Genomic DNA, 14,882 nt, shown 5'->3' with positions numbered 1-14,882 from the left:
TTGTATGATTCAAGAGTCTTTTGTGTGTATTTTGCTTATTTTGAAAGTGTAAGAGTGTAAACTTTGTAAATCTTTTGAAATAGTGCAAAATTAGGCTCGGGTTGCCTTGACAAACTGGATGTAGCTCAAGTTTGAGTGAACCAATATAAAACTCTTGTACATAAATCTTTTCTCTAACCCTTTTCTCTTGCATTATCATTCAAAGTTTAAAGAATTTGAATTTAAATCATCTTTTTTATATTCTTGAGTGTTTTGGTGGCATCTATAGCATTGAGCATATAACTCATTGGAACCTATCTTGATTGATCTCTTACATTGTTCTTGCTTTAAATCACAAATATGCATTTCTATATTTTTCCCAGTATTTTAGTCGACTATTTTTCTAATTCAATCGATTGATTATACCAGTATATTTGTCTAGTAAAATCAATCAACTAACTTTGTTTTTGATCAGTGGAAAGTATATTATCCATAGGTGTTTGCATCCAAACTTGGTCATCGAAATTGATTCAATAAACAAATTTAAACCTTCACAAGACATCATATTTTTAACTAGTCAATTCAACCCCCCTTCTTGGCATTTCAACAATTTCAAAACTTACAAATAACATATACAAGATTGTTCGATTCAAATTTCTTAAAACTTTAAAACACAAATAAAGAGAGAAGAGATGGAGTCAAACACAAGGACACAATTTTTTATATTGGTTCACTCAAATCTGAGCTAAATCTTGTCAAGGTAACCTGAGCTTGACTTGTACTATTTCAAAAGATGTAGACAAAATTACACTTTCAAAATAAGCAAAAACACAACCAAGACTCTTGAATCCCACAAGACTCTCAACAAGTGTTGACATGAGAAGCCAAGGTGGTTTGCTTCTTGAAGATTTGATGAAGATTGAATGAAGCTCTTTTGAACTATCTTGAAGCTATAAACATTGGAATGAAGTCTACATTGATGAAGGAAAGGAGATTTGATGATATCCATGGTGATCAAGGCTAGAATGTATGCTCTCCATGTACTTACATCATTAAGAAAGTGTGCTTGTAGTTTGTAATTCATGTTGTAGACCTTAAAGCATTAATTAGATGTAGTTTGGTCTTTGGTGTGTTTTTTAATCTGTTGAATGGTTTTCCAACAGGTTAAAATATCTCTTTTAATCTGTTGAATGGCTTTTTAACAGGTTAAAAGGTTGGCTGCAGTAGTCTTAAACTGCAACAAATTCAATCAATTGATTTAATTTTTAATCGACTGATTTCACTTAAGTTAAGTGAAATCAACCGATTGATTTGAAAATCAACCTGTTGAATTTCGTAACATTTTGACTATAAAAGTTGTGATTTTTGAAAGAGAGGTATGTTGATCATTTTAGAGCACGAATTGGTTCTGGAAACTTTTGGAAACTCTCTCCTTCGTGATCATAGGTGTTGCAGCTGTTGAAGATTGATCTTGGATCAATTCTTGAAGCTTTTGGCTTGGTTTGAAGCTTGGAGAAAGTGGTTTGCGGTAGGCAAGACTGTGCTACCACTAAGGTTTGATCTTTCTCAAGCTTTGTGTGTGTGCCTGGTGGTTTTCCAGGTCTGCAAGAGAGTTCTTGCTGTGCTGGTGTGATTCTTGTGTGATTCAAGAGTCTTTTATGGTGTTTTTGCATATTTTGGAAGTGTAAGGGTGAATTCTTTGTAAAACTTTTGAAATAGTGCAAAGTCAAGCTAAGGTTGCCTTGACAAACTGGATGTAGCTCAAGTTTGAGTGAACCAGTATAAAAATTCGTGGTGTCATCTCTTCTCTAACCTTTCTCTCTTGCATTTTCATTTTAAAGTTTCAAGAACTTGTGCTTTAATAATCTTTTTCATGTTCTTGCATGTTTTCATAGCATCTGAAGCATTGAGCATGTATAATCATTTGGAACTGATCTTGATCATTCTTGAGCATTGTTTCTGGTTTAAAATTCAAATTCATATTTCTGCATTTTTCCCAGTATTTCAGTCGACTGTTTTTCAATTTCAATCGATTGATTATACCAAAACAGAATCTGTTTAGTAAAATCAATCTGTTAACTCTATTTTTGATCGATTGAAAGTGTATAGTTCAGTACTGTTTGCATCCTAACTTGGTGATCTATTTGATTCAATTAAAGGAGGTTTTTAGCTTGCAAAAATAGCCTAAAGTTTTAACTAGCCAATTCAACCCTCCCCTTCTTGGCTTTTCAACCATTTCAAAACTAACAACAAGCACAACAAGATCACACTTGTAGACCTGGAAAACCACAAGGCAACACCCAGAAACCTGAGAAAGATCAAACCTGAGTGAATGCTCTCTTTAGTCAACCGAACTTCTTTCTCCAAGTTCTTAAACCAAGAAAAATTGCTCCAAGATGATCAAAGATTTTTTACCAATAGTTGCACTTTTGTATGATCTAGAGAGAGAGTTTTATTCAGAATTTAGAATGATTTTGCACTCAAAATGACATGTGTTGCCTCTCTCTGAAAAACTAGAACTTATAGTCAATCTATTAGCATATTCAACAGGTTTATTTTTCATTCAATCTGTTGATTTCACTAACTTAATTGAAATTAGCTGATTAAAAAATAATTCAACTTTTTGAATATGTAACTGATAGAACTATTGCAACAAACATTTAACTTGTTAAAAACTCATTCAACAAGTTCAAAGACACCAACCAAACCCTAGACATATATACAATGCAAAATGGTCTACATTATGAGCACCAATCTTTAAGCTTTGTGTTCTTCATGTGAAACTCAAATTCAACACACACTCCAAGCTTGATCGACACTTGAATCTTAAAGTCTTCACATCTTGATCAATTTATCATAGCTTCACCATGTCCCAATTCAATGGCTTCATATATCTTCATCAAATCTTCAAGCATTAAATCATTAAATCATTTGTGCTAACATGTAAAATGCCAATAGAGTCTTCATCGTCACTACCCGCATGAGGACATGTGTTAATTTAGGAGGCAAAGCAATCTCTTAAGCCACTAAACCACTCCTATGCAGAATATGATATGGTACAATGAACTTAGAAAACAACTTCTTCGACCAAATAACTCTTCCCACATTAGTGTAGGAGTCACCTTAGAAAATACATGATCTCTAGTTGCAAACTCTAAAGGTCTTCTTATGAGATCAACAAAGGACTTATATTTTCTCTATTGATGAATGTTTGGCAAGTGAACCAATCGTTAACGTAGTAATAAAATATCGTCCTCTAGGATTGACTTATTGAATACTAGATTCCTAATTGACGTAATTTTTAGCAAATGCGAAACAATAGAATTGCAAGCATAAAATTTATAACAAAAACTTTAATCAATAGAAGAATCGTTAGAGGATTGATTTTGTACTTTTTCCTATAGAATTCTACTCCTTTTCAATCGATGCAAGCAATGTAATAATCCACTTGACTTTACTGAGAGCTGTTTTACCCCCTAGTGATTTTGAATGATGATCAAGAAATATATGATGATCAAGCAAGAATGAAGACAAAATGTTTAAATGTTTAATGTTATCTTGTAAAATAAAATAAGTGTGTTATAGAATAGTTTTTCTTAAACTTAGAATCAGCAACATAACCCTTGTCTCTCTAAGGTTTCTTGTTTTTGGAAAAACTGTAGTGATAATCGATTATCAATAATGATAATTGATTATCTATGCAAAACTTTTATTTTTTGAAATCCTACTGGAATAATCGATTATCTCCTGAAATAATCGATTATCCCGTTGAAAATTTGTTTTCAGAAAACCTACTGGAATAATCGATTATCCTTAGGAGTTGGAACATGACGTTTCAGTTTTTAACCTAATTTTCGAAAACCCTATTTAAGGAACAATAGTTCAACTTCGAAAATACCTTTCTGAGAAGCTAGAGTGTTGGTGTTGTGACTACAAAGAGAGTTCTCTAAGTGTTCTCAAAAGAGCTTTGAAAAACCTAGTGCGAGTAGAGCGATAACTTTTCCTAAGAGGGTTTCTAGGAGATTGAGTGTTGTTGTGGTTGCTAGGAAAGCTAGGTCAAGTTCTCTGTGTGATTCAGAGAAAGGTTGTTCATCTCTTGCGGCTTCAAGATAGGTGTTTTCTTCCCCTTTATCTTGTTATCTGATTGTAATATCATATTTTTTACAGATTGATTTAATCTCTTTATTTGAAGAGATTAACAATTGGACATAGGATCTTTTGATCTGAACCAGTATAAATATCTGTGTCATTTCCTCTTCTCTATCTCTTTACTTTATCTACTATTGTTTTTAAAGGAATTGATATTTAAATTAATCGGTAAAATTTCGGAAAAATTTTAAAAATTAATTTTAATACTAAAAAGCAATTCACCCCCGCTTAGTTTTATTCCAAACGCCAAACATTCCGCTAGCGATACCAACAATTGGTATCAGAGTTTGCTTTGATAGTTTTTCAAAATTTTCGAAAATGGTTGGACAAAATCAAACCTTTGTTAATGGTGAAAATTGTCCTTTATGGAAAGTTAGGATGCAAATTTTTCTGGAATCTGTTGATAGAGGTATTTGGGATGCAGTGTTAAATGGACCATTTATGCTTGTTAATGTTGTTAATGATGTGGATGAACCAAAGCCATTTTCAGAATGGATTGTAGATGAAAATAGACGAGCTCAATACAATGTAAAGGCTAGAAATATTATTTCATCTGCTTTAACCCTTGATGAGTTTTACAAGATCCAAGTCTGCACTAGTGCACGTGATATGTGGGAAATTTTGCGAGTGACTCCTTAATCCAAGAATATGAAATGTTTTGTATGCAACAAGGAGAAACCATCTATGACGTGTAGAAACGATTCACACACATCGTCAATCATCTCACGGGTCTAGGTAAAAATTTTGACATTGATGAATTGAATATAAAAATTATTAAATCCTTGAACAGGACTTGGCAGCCAAAGGTGACGGCCATCACGGAGTCACAAAATCTTGCAACAATGACGATGGCGGCTCTATTTGGAAAGCTAAGAGAGCACGAGCTTGAACTGGGTAGACTAAATGAAGAAGAAGATCTTGGAAGAAAGAAAAATATTGCCTTTAAATGTGAAGTTATCAAAGGCAAAAAGCAAAAAGAAGAAGAAGACTCTAATGATGATGAGAATCTGAGTCTGATGATTAAGAAGTTTACAAAATTCATGTAGGCCAAAGGTAAAAATCAATTCAAGAGCAATAAGAAGGAAAATCAAGGATCATCCTCGAACTTCAAGTGCTATGGATGTGGAGAAACTAGACATGTCCAAATTCAAAGAAGAGTGAAGAAAAGAAGGGCATAAATTTTTTTAAGAAAAAGGCATACATAGCATGGGATGATAATGTCTCAAGCACATCAAATTCTAGTAATTCTAATAATGAAGAAGCAAATCTCTGTTTGATGGCTAATCATGATGACTCTGACAATGAGGTAAGTTCTACTTGCAATGAAAATGATTATGATGACCTTTATGATGCATTTCAACAATTACTTGTTAAATCTAGTAAATTAGATATTGCTCACAGAAAATTAAAATCTGATTTTAAGGATTTGCAAAGTAAGTTTGAAAAATCTCTCTTGAAGAAGAAATTTTGAAAAATAAAATTTCAACCTTAGAAAACAAAGAAAAAGAAATTGTTGAATGTACTTCCTGTAAAAGTTACATAGTGTAAAATAAGCTTTTTATACCGGTTAAAAAAGGCTTTTTATACCGGTTCTAGCATCGGTATAGATGCAGGTGGTATAGAAAGTTTGATCTTTCTACATCGGTTCCATGACAGGTATAAAAATTATTTTTTATACCATTTCTAAAACCGGTATAGAAAGTCCTCTTGAAAATGGAAGGTTATGTAAGAAAAAATGACTTACTATACCGATTATAGTTTTAACCGGTATAAAAAGTTACACATTTTACACCAAGTATGACCTCAACCGGTATAAAAAGTGATTTATTATTTTTTTTTGAAACATTCGTTTATGCTTCTTACCTCATAGCAAACCTGTATATAATTACCCAAAACATCCAGAAAACAAATCTCATTCAATCTAATATTTACATGAAATAGAATCTAATGTTTATATGAAATATAATACTACTCCACAGTGAATTACTATATAAGTCATGAAATACCTAACATCATCTTATATACTGTATATAATTATTCAAAACATCCAGAAAACAAATCTCATTCAATCTAATATTTACGTGAAATAGAATCTAATATTTATATGAAATATAATACTACTCCAAAACGAATTACTATATAAGTCATAAAACACCTAACATCATTTTATATAAACACTCAAAAGAAACGAAGCCCACTGCTCACGAACTTCCTTCAAGACTCCTTGATCCATTGGAGATGTGTCATTGAAAATCTACACAATGAATAGTTGAGTCAACAATCTTTTAGTGATAAATACTTAAGATGTGATTTATAAATTGTACATATTACCATATCCCATGAGTCAACAATGTTTGCGGATATGATTCTATGCATGTGCCTCATGGTATAATATCCACACTCATAGCTTCCCGGTTGACATGAGCACTACAAGTTAAATTCATATAATATCATAAATTTGATAATTGTATTTCAACAGTTTGAAGATTAACTACTCATATTATCCATTATTATCCGGAACATTCATATTTGCAAATTCAAGAAATTCTTCTACTCCATTCTCATATTCATTTGTTGTGCGTAAAAAATTTATCCAACTCCGATCCATTGTTGTGTGTATAAATTATAACCACTGCTTTTGGTTAGAGCTCAGAAACAGCCAAACACGTAGTCCAATCTGTGAACTCAACACTAGCACCATTTAATATAACATAACAACTCATTTGACTTTCGAACAGTTCACACAAAGGAATTCTAAGCAACAAAAATTCTATGAGCACAAGCTATATAACTCACTAATGAAGATAGAACAAAAGAATCTCTCAAACAGTTCAACAACAGTTTTTATTGATAGTAGACATCATAATTCCACAACTAAAATTTAGTTAAGATGCAAGAATTTGGAGATACTAATTTATGCAACTGAAATTAATTTTATAGTAGATAAAAATTAACCTCAATCTTAAAAATATAGATGCTAAAGAGGGTTATATGGAGATAAGGAAGGACAAAATTGGCACACTGGATATTTTTTTATTCTTATGACTCAGGGTCTTAAAGACTCTCAATCTTATCTTTTTTGTGTCATCTGCATATTTCAATGGAAAAATCTTCCTATGACCCAAGTCATAATATTATGATCTAATATATGAGCTCAGCAATGATAATGTATTTAGTGAGTCAATTTTTTACTACAAAAATTAAAGAGAGTAAGTAAATTCTCACCCAACAAGCTTTACTGAACATTATTTTATATGATATTCTTCTATTGTAAGAGATTAAAAGAATAAGTTATTAACCTGAAAAAACAGTCAATAAATAATTTATATAAAAAATTAGAACGATTTAATATCCTCTTAGATCTTTGAACTAAAAATATGATTATTCTATTAATTTTAGGAAGATATTATGATTCAATAAAATTTACTTATAGGAGAAGTTGAAATATAAATATTAAAAATAAAAATTATAACAATGAAAAAAATATTTAATAAAATTTAATCCCAACAATAATCACGTATTTTCATCAAATGTAATTTATTTTAAGTTACTATATTAACCCATTTCTTCTTTCATATTAAATATAATATAGAAGTTACTATAGCTCTTAGTAGTATTTCACGACTATACACTCTTAATTTAAAATTACTCATAACAATGGTTTCCTTGTTAGAAAATCAACCGTAACTACTTCCATAGTAAATTAATTAAAAAATAAGCATTGTAAAATCAGATACCATAATGTGATCGTGACCTATGATTTGATCCCTAACAAAGAAATTCAAAACTATAAAAACATAAAATTAACAACCATATCTAGGTTCAAGAGTTCGGCTCAAATCTTAAAAACATAAAAAGGAAGCAAACACTAATTAAATCAATAAAAAAAAGAAAATCAATCCAATTCTCATTTAAAACTCCGGTTAAAGAAGCTAACAATACTTTATTGTTTTCACACTTCACTGAAAAATCTCAGAAATTTCACTTGTTAGTTTTAATACCACCCAACAACAACCCAGAAAACTCAAAAACCACATGCACACATATTGGTATACGATGCTAGAATGAAGTAAGGACCGACAAACTGGATGGATTTTCAACACAGAATAGCAAGTGATGTGACTTACAAACTGGATTCCAGTGTCATTGAGAATTCCAATTCCAGCAGAAGCAAAGTTGGCACCGACAAGCAATCTTTCCCCGTTGAGCTCGGGATCTAAATATGGCAATGTGGATTCGCGGCGCCAATAGCTTCACCTACACATAAATAAAATATCAGAACAATAACTAGTACATTATATTATACATGTACACACACAAACACAGTACTAGTACTAGTAAGATTGAAGCAATAATTAAGAAAAAGAAGTTTAAAAACGAAACTGATGAAGTCAGGAATGTTCCGGCCATTAGAGAAACGGCCAGTGGCTCTTCCAGTTGGGTAATCAATGCCATAAGGAGGAGAATCAACACGATTCTCTAATTAATTATGTGGGGCGTTCAAATTAATTAATGCTTGTGAAAGGAAAAAGGGACATACAAATATCATTCCTTACAAAAAAAATGCTTCTACAAGAGCTCCCAGATCCTTGTTCAGATATGCTTTTAAAGCTAACAACAACCCTGCCATATTAAAAAGTTAATGAAGTAAAGCTTCAGAATTTCTCATAACAAGCTTCCTATGATTATAATGCAATCATAAAAAATGTGGAATCTGTTTGCATGTTAAATTTAACAAGATTGGAAATATCAATTAAAAAATGCACCAACCAACAGAGGAAGAATGCAACCCATTCAAAAAGAAAGTCAAGATATCAGATGCAAACATTTCACTTCTAACTGAAGCAAATTTTAAAACCACGAAGGTATGCACCATCCATCCATATATAGAGATATAGGTTTTTTCACAATTAGTTGACTAATTTTAATAATAACAATGAAAGCACTATAGAATGCTTTTCATCTAGCCTATATTGTCTTCAGAAATTTTTAATCCTAAACTGCTTCTAAAATGAGAAATATGACCTAATTAGAAAATGATAGCCAAAGGTCTTGTGCATCCATTTAAATAACGCAGAATTTGCTTCAGCACAGGCAACCAACTGGTGTCTAGGGAGAACATGAGAGTATGAATAAAAAGAGATAACAAGACCACCTAAGTCCAGCACACCAACAACATCAAAGTGGCAAAGAGAGATTTTGTTAAATGTTTGAGAAAATCTGACAGGGACTTGGGTATTATGGGGTGCCTCAGTCCTTGACGAAATAATTAAGTGACTTGGATTTGGTTCTCACCCTTGACGGCTAGATTTTAAGGGAGGGTTCTCCTAGTGTTTGGGTGGTTATCGGTTTGGTTGCCAGTGTCTTAGAAAGGACTGCCTTGGAAGGTTTGACCAAAAAGACCGAGTGAAGTGCTGCAGAGTGTGGGACCTAAATTTGGCAATCCATATATGACACTTCTTATTGTGCCTAACTTTGGCGCCACCATGTTTCTAAAGTGAATTTCTGATCTGTGGAAGGTTACAGTCGTGAATGGTCAAAATCTCAAATGAAAACTTTAGCTCGTATAATTTCCATCAATTTTCAAATTTAACTTTATAAAATTGATCTCACACTTACAAATAATTTCCGGTAGTTCTTTCCCCCATTTTCATCATAAACGAAATCAATTTGGTCCCTGCTAAATATATTAACATTAAAAAAAAGGAGCATCTAGATGTGTTCCCAATGAATATTAAGAAGACAATCAGTAGAGTTGAGTATCTGTAGGAGCTTTGACTAGAATATGACAAAGCATCTGTAGAGGATGACTTATAGGAAAAAAACACATAAAGAAGCATCTACTTTTTATATAGAGCACTGATATACTCCACAAAAGGTAATCCCATTTGAATTAAGTAGGACCACTACGGCAACAAAGCTATCCCTTTTAGTATTTAATGCAGTTGCATATGTAGGACACAAATTTGAGACTATCGGTTAAGTTAGAACATCCCCGTGCTAGTTGATTTACATCCTTGGTGGTAAAAGAAAATTATTGTATAAAGAAAAACTCAATTAACTAACTAACAATGGTGTTAAAATAATGTAGTTGTTTTGAAAATACTTAAGTTTAAGTCGAGGCACTGATTTGAGAATAAAAATACTTTGGTCATGAAATTGAAAGGAAACTACAAGGCCCAAAATTTGGATTTAACCTTTGAATTTTATTTAACAAAGGATAACATCTTCCTCTGTGTTGGATAAACACAGGTACTGATGTGAGGTGAGACTGAATATTTACCTACATTTCTTTATATAAAATTGAAATAATTTACCTTTCCTCAAATTCCCCAAAATTCCTCCACTCACCTCAAAACCCACTTTTCCTTTCATCACCCATTTCTTTGCCACTGCATGCATGATATAACATAACATGGCTAATTAGTGAAATAACTGATAAAACTGATGCAGATAGGATTCCCTGGTCATAAAAGAATCAAATTGCTTCAATTAAGGATTATTATGAAATGTCAACAATTCAAGTGAGATGCTTATTTCTGACAATTAAAGTCTCTAAATCAGCCAATCCAAGATTGGGTTGGGTCAAAACCACATATAGCTAGCCATATTCAATGTCGATATAATAAATTTGTAAACAGAGGATATGCACATTTGCAAGATCCAAAGATAATTAACATAACTCCTGATGTTGTCTGTACATTACAGAATAAGTAGCAAAATAGCTGACCATTAACACGTGAGCATGTCAGCAAGGCCAAAATGGGCACATCATAATTCAAATCTAAATATAACTAACATAGCAAGGGTAACTTAAGTACAAATATAGTTAGTATTGTTTCTAACAGTGCAGGGGAGAGAAAAAGGCATATACAGGTATCCAACCAATGGCTCAGATAACATTAGCATTAATATAAAATTGAATAGAGAAAATAAACAATATTCACAATATCATTACTAACTTAAGTTGAGCCACAAGACATACCAAATTAGAACAGACAAAAACTATCTGCTTCTCCAGTAGAGCTCCTGCAAAGAATGCTAACACCTGCAGAATAGACATAAAACCATTCAAACCAACATGTAGCTGTAAAAGTCCTGGACAAACATTATACAAATTCTACACACAAATCAATACATTTCAACTTTGGGGCTCAATGGATCAGCAATATTTTAATGCCATCTAGGCTTACTTGTTTAATTAGTTGTTCCTGCAAAAGAACAACTACCAATTTCACTCATTCAACAAAACAACAGTAATGTGTGGTTAGGGTTCAAATGCTGACCTTTAGATGGAGAAAGTGTACAAGAGATGGACAATGAGGGCGACACAGACTAGGAGTGACTTCGTAGGCGACTTCGCACAGTGATGCTAGCAGACGAAGAGCGCAGAAACAACACGCGACGGTGACGAGGCAACTTCGCATGGTGACTGCAGCGACTTCGCACGGTGCGACGACTTCGTAGACTCTTCGCACAGTGACGGTGAAGGTTGGGAAGTGGGAGCGACAAAATGAACTATGTTCGAAACGAGGAATGTGTTAAGGAAAATGAATGAACGAAATAAATGGGATACGAGAAACATTCTTTGCCGGTTAAAGTTCAACGAGTATAATATCTTTTTAAAAATTAAAAATAATATATATACACGAAATTTATACCAATTTTAGCTATAACTGGTATAAAAAGTTTTTTTCGATATTGCAAAAATGCCACCGCATTAATTTTTATACCGGTTGAAAGTATAATTGGCATAAAAGATCTCACATGATTTACAAAATTGTCATCCGTCTCTTGTTTTATACCTGGTGGATTTGAACAGGTATAATAATGTAGGTATAAAAAGCTTATTTTGCACTAGTGCATGTTTGATATATGTATTTTGGAAAAAACATCTTGAAGATGCATTAGCAAATAAAAATTCTGAAAAACTTGCTCTTAAGAAAACTCCAAATAAGAACAAGCATGCTCATAATTATAATAAGAAAAATAAAACTAAAATAACTCGTAGAGTTTGGGTAGAAAAAGGAACTTCTTGTTCTATGAATGCATGTGCATGTACTGCTACTTGTTTTTTAATTGCATGAAAAAGGGTCATACTTCAAATAAGTCCAACATTAAACATTTTGGTGTTCCAAATGAGAAGTATCACTGGGTGCCTGTTGATAGGTAGATATTCTTTTTCTAACCCCAAGGACCCAAACAAGTTTTTGGGGACCTAAATAAATTGTTTCCTTATTTTGCAAATGACTTCTAAATCTAGGAAACCAATGTGGTATCTTGATAGTGGTTGTTCAAGGCACATGACTGGAGATAAAAGGAAGTTTAAGAACTTTAAAAGAAAGGAACAAAGATTTGTTACATATGAGGATAACAACAAGGGAAAAATACTTGGAACGGGTGATGTTGGTGGAGGAAATACTTCGGAGATCAAGGATGTGCTATTTGTGGGAGGACTAAAGCACAACTTTCTCAGCATAAGTCAAATGTGTGATAAAGGTCTCAAAGTCATCTTTGAGATTGACTACTATACTATTCATCAAAAGGACTCTAAGGAAGTAGCCTTGAAAGTTATGAGACACAATAGCATCTACTTGATTGATCTTGATAATGCATCATCTAGTGATATAACTTGTTTGGTTGTTAAAGAAGAAAATCCATGGTTGTGGCATAAACGAGCTGCTCATATTCATATGCAACATTTAAACAAACTAATCTCTAAAGAATTAGTAATTGGATTGCCAAAAATAAAGTTTGAAAAAGATAAACTATGTGCTGCATGTGAAAAAGGAAAACAAGTAAAATCATCATTTCATTCAAAAATGTGATTTCTACATCAAAGCCATTAGAACTTTTGCATATGGAATTGTTTGGTCCTTCTAGGATAAAAAGCTTTGGGGGTAATTACTATGCTCTTGTTATTGTTGATGACTACTCAAGATATACTTGAACTTTCTTTCTCACACTGAAAAGTGAGGCTTTTAAAGCTCTTAAGAAATTTGCAAAAGTGATTCAAAAATGAAAAAGATTTGAAAATTAAAGTTTTGAGAAGTGATCATGGTGGGGAATTTCAAAATGAATTGTTTGAAAAATTTTGTGAAGAAAACGGGATTATGCATAATTTTTCTGCACCTAGAATTCCTCAACAAAATGGAGTTGTAGAAAGAAAAAATAGATCCTTAGAAGAACTAGCTCGCACAATGTTGAACGAATATGAAGTGCCTAAATATTTTTGGGCCGATGCTGTGAGCACGGCTTGTTATGTACTTAATAGAATGCTTATTAGACCTATCTTGAAAATTACCCCCTATGAATTGTTTAAAGGAAGAAAGCCTAATGTAGCACATTTAAAAATATTTGGATGCAAATGTTTTGTCTTAGACAATGGAAAAGAAAATTTGGGTAAATTTGATTCTAAAGCAGATGAAGCTATTTTCTTAGGATATTTATTAACCAATAAAGCCTACAAATTTTTTAATAGAAGAACCTTAAATGTAGAAGAATCCATGCATGTTGTTTTTGTTGAAATTGTGGACCTTGAGGAGAATCCTCTTGAGTCAAATAAAACAAATGCAGGTGATGAAGAATATCTTAAAGAAGCTCTTGATGAGATGTACCTAAATGAGAATCCACTGGCTGAACCTGAAGATCTTGCCAAAAGATGGAAATCACCTAGAGGATTATCTCTGGAAAATGTCATTGGAGATATATCAAAGGGAGTAGTAACTAGAAATATGTCAAATTTTTGTATGACTGTTGCTTTTGTTTCACAGATAGAACCCAAAAATGTAGAAGAAGCTCTTCAAGATGATCAATGGTGCATTGCAATGCAAGAAGAGCTGAATCAATTTGAAAGGAATGAAGTCTTGGAACTCATTCTTAGGGATGATTCACACCAAGTCATAGGAACAAAATGGGTGTTCGAAAACAAGCTGGATGAAGATGGAAACATCACTAGAAATAAAGCCAGACTTGTAGCAAAGGGATACAGACAAGAAGGTATATATTATGATGAGACACATGCTCTAGTTGCAAGGTTAGAAGTTATACATTTACTTCTTGCTTATGCGTCTTTAATGAAATTTAAATTGTATCAGATGGATGTTAAAAGTGCCTTTTTAAATGGATTTATTAAAGAAGATGTGTATGTTGAACAAGCACCTGGTTTTTAAGATTATAAGTTTCCTAATCACATTTATAAATTGAAGAAAGCATTGTATGGATTAAAATAAGCACCTAGATCTTGGTATGAGCGATTAAGCACATTTTTGTTAGAAAATGATTTTGAAAGAGGAAAAATTTATTTAACTCTATTAAAAGAGTAGGTGAACATATTTTGCTAGTTTAAATTTATGTAGATGATATAATATTTGGATCTACTGATAATTCTCTATGTAAGGGTTTTGCAAGTATAATGTAGGGAGAGTTTGAAATGTCAATGATGGGTGAATTGACATTCTTTTTGGGTCTGCAAATTAAGCAAATGGAAAGTGGAACTTTCATTTCTCAATCTAAGTACTGTAAAGAAGTACTTAAGAAATTTGGAATGGATACTGCTAAGGAAGCAAGTACTTCTATGGGGACCTCTTTTTATTTAGACAAAGATGAATCAAGTATAGAGGTAAATTAGACTATGTTTAGAGGCATGATATGTTATTTGTTATATCTTACTACAAGTAGGCCTGATATTATGCAATATGTATGTGTGTGTGCTCATTTTCAAGCAAATCCAAAAGAATCACATCTTACTGTTG

The 14,882-nt window shown here is 32.5% G+C and overlaps 1 long non-coding RNA gene across 2 annotated transcripts; it reads right to left on the bottom strand.

The window, feature by feature from the left end:
- Positions 1 to 6,059: 6,059 nt before the first annotated feature.
- On the bottom strand, positions 6,060 to 11,641 carry LOC114195590. Of its 2 annotated transcripts, none has more exons than XR_003606515.1 (6): positions 11,415 to 11,641; positions 11,114 to 11,176; positions 8,669 to 8,751; positions 8,256 to 8,385; positions 6,460 to 6,555; positions 6,060 to 6,382 (listed from the first exon to the last, which is right to left on the bottom strand). It is a non-coding gene; the product is annotated as an uncharacterized LOC114195590 (long non-coding RNA). The 2 variants fall into 2 exon arrangements; XR_003606516.1 differs by having other exon boundaries at positions 8,685 to 8,751.
- Positions 11,642 to 14,882: the final 3,241 nt, after the last annotated feature.

Source organism: Vigna unguiculata, chromosome 8 (assembly GCF_004118075.2).
Source record: "Vigna unguiculata cultivar IT97K-499-35 chromosome 8, ASM411807v1, whole genome shotgun sequence".
NCBI classification, from domain to species: domain Eukaryota; kingdom Viridiplantae; phylum Streptophyta; class Magnoliopsida; order Fabales; family Fabaceae; genus Vigna; species Vigna unguiculata.
Note: the sequence above shows the minus strand (reverse complement) of the source record. Positions and strands in the feature narration are given on the sequence as shown.